Below are 3,369 nucleotides of genomic sequence, written 5' to 3' on the forward strand. Positions count from 1 at the left end.
GATACTATATTTAAAGTCTTGAAACAGATTTTATACTAAGATTCATGCAACGAGTTACTAAATGTTATTTAAATTAATATTAAATTTCATATATAAAGATGTTTAGTATTTTATATATTTAAAATAAGGTTTTAAGTATAATTATCCAAATTACAGATTTATAGGGATAACAGATATTATATAAAATATTTTTAAAATCAACTACATTTATAATATTAAGGCAAAATGATGTATAGAGAGCTTATAAAGTGTTTATTTTATAAAATTTAACTTATAGTATTTTTATATTTAAACAAATATTTGAAGTCTCACATATCCAAATTAGAGATTGTAAACAATAATATTAATATATTAAATCAATTTTTAAAATTCACATTCTGTATGTTGAAAGACAAATAAGTCGATATGTATCTAGGCTAATAAAGTATTTATTTTATATATTTTATAACTTATAGTATTTTATTTATTTAAACAATATTTGAAGTCTCACATATCAAAATTGAGCTTTCTAGGATCAATATTAATATATTAAATCAATTTTCAAAATTGACATTCTCCATGTTAAGACGAACAAGAAGATTATGTATTTAGGCTGTTTAAGAGCTTATAAAGTGTTTATTTTATAAAATTTATAACTTTTAATATTTTATAATTTAAAAAATATTTGAAGTCTCACATACCCAAATCAAAGATTTTTAAATATTAATATTATTATATTAAATCAATTTTCAAAATTGATATTCTGCATGTTGAAGACTGAAGAAGATTATGTATTTAGGCTGTTTAAGAGCTTTTAAAGTGTTTATTTTATAAAATTTATAACTTATAGTATTTTATATATTTAAACAAATATTTGAAATTGCACATATCCAATTTGAGCTTTCTAGGGGTAATATTAATATATTAAATCAATTTGCAAAATTGATATTCTGCATGTTGAAGACGAACAAGAAGATTATGTATTTAGGCTGTGTAAGAGCTAATAAAGTGTTTATTTTATAAAATTTTTGACTTAAAGCATTTTTATATTTGGAACAATATGCAAGGTAAAACATATTCAAATTATAGCTTTTCAGGGCTAATACTTATAAAATAACACAATATTTAAAATGTACCTAATTTTACTCATACAAGCCACCAAATTAGTGATGTATTAATACTTTTGATAGCTTATAACGCATTTATTTTCCAAAATTTTTAACTTTTACCATTTTATATATTTAAACAAATATTTAAAATATTACATATTCAAATTACAACTGTCTAGGCCTAAAAACACCCAAAATCTGGATTTTCGAACCAAAAAACTCAATTTTTCTATACTCACAACAGTTTTTGATTCCCTGAACAATATTTCTATTACCCATAATATATTATTATATTACCATTAACATAATTGTCCATAATTAATGGTTTATTGTTACAACTCGAGAAGAATATCTAATAAAAAGATACAATTTCAAAAATTATATAATATTATATCACCCATTGTCTTAGAAAAATATTACTCGGCATCCGTTCTCTTTAGATGGAAATAAAATTCATATGTAATTTCATACATAATAATAAATTATTTACTGTTTTTTTTACAAACTCAGGATCTAAATTTTGAAAATCTTTGTCTTCAATGATAAAGATTTTCCATATATTTGCAAGAATTTCGAAATGCTTCGATTTTAGAATTGGCAATAATTCTACAATAGTTTTATATTATTTTGCTTTCGATATTGTTCGATTATATTGATTATCGGTGAAATATATATATATATATATATATATATATATATATATATATATTTGTTGCTCTAATTAATCAAGTCAATCTCCTCAATAAAACCTGAAATATTGTTACTTCATTGTACTATAATTATTGTCTTAATTATCTTATTACTGACACAGATTGATACAAATATATTTGTAGATTTGTTAATATTGTATCTAGAATTCTGTAATTTGGATATTTTATACATAAAACATTAATTTAAATATTAAAAATAATAAAAGTTAAAAAAATTTGAAAATAAACACGTTATTAGCTCTTAAACAGCCTAAATACATAATCTTCTTGTTCGTCTTCAACATGCAGAATGTCAATTTTGGAAATTGATTTAATATATTAATATTAATCCTAAAAAGCTCAAATTTGGATATGTGAGACTTCAAATATTTGTTTAAATATATAAAATATTATAAGTTATAAATTTTATAAAATAAACACTTTATAAGCTCTCAAACAGCCTAAATACATAATCTTTTTGTTCGTCCTCAACATGCAGAATGTCAATTTTGAAAATTGATTTAATATATTAATATTAATCCTAAAAAGCTCAAATTTGGATATGTGAAACTTCAAACATTTGTTTAAATATATAAAATACTATAAGTTATAAATTTTATAAAATAAACACGTTATTAGCTCTCAAATACAATCTATACATCATTTATGCTTGATATGAATAAATGTAGTTGAATTTTAAAAATTATTTTATATAAATAATAATTTTTATATATATTTTATATAATATAAAATATAATCTGTTATTCCTATAAAGCTGTAATTCGAGTATATTATACTTAAAACCTTATTTTAAATATATAAAATACTAAACATTTTAATTTATAAAATTTAATATAAATTTGATACCATTTACTAAACCAGTTGCATGAATTTTGGTATAAAATTTGAACCACGATTTTAAATGTGGTATTATTGCTTTATTTTTGTATTCAGAAAGCTGTAATTTAGATATGTAATGTATTAAACAATTGCTTAAATATTAAAAATATTAAACATACCTAATTTTATAATATGTATTTTTTGAAATTATAAATTGCCAAGGTGCAACAAATGAGGTTTCACATACTAAAGATAATGAACAATAGGTACTAAAAAATTAATAAAAAATATTTACATATTAAAATTAAATTTTTTAATATTTTATAAATTTAAAACAATATTTGAAGTATAACATATCCAATTTAGAGCCTTCTACAGCGTATAAATATTAAATATTAAAACTATTTTAATAAAACCACTTTTGCTCTATATATGCAACTATGTTAAAAAATAATTTTTAATAATTTTATATTATAAAATTTAAGATATTTAATATTTTACATATTTAGTAAAAGGTTTCAAGAATTACATATCCAAATTACAACCTCCTAGGAGTAATAGATATATTTTAAATTAATTTTCAAATCAGTTTATTTTCACTCAAGTTTATTTTCATTCATCCCGCGTTATAAGAGAATACCGGGAGCGTTATAACGAGATTGCCATATGTATCATATTAATTATTATATAACATAATTGTATAAAAAATAAATTGGCTGCGCTCACTTACTTATATGTATATAAGTCTGATC

The sequence above is a fragment of the Ctenocephalides felis genome, unplaced genomic scaffold, assembly GCF_003426905.1.
Source record: "Ctenocephalides felis isolate EL2017-DRISC unplaced genomic scaffold, ASM342690v1 CF-g0.4_SCAFFOLD_03573, whole genome shotgun sequence".
In the NCBI taxonomy this organism is placed as follows: domain Eukaryota; kingdom Metazoa; phylum Arthropoda; class Insecta; order Siphonaptera; family Pulicidae; genus Ctenocephalides; species Ctenocephalides felis.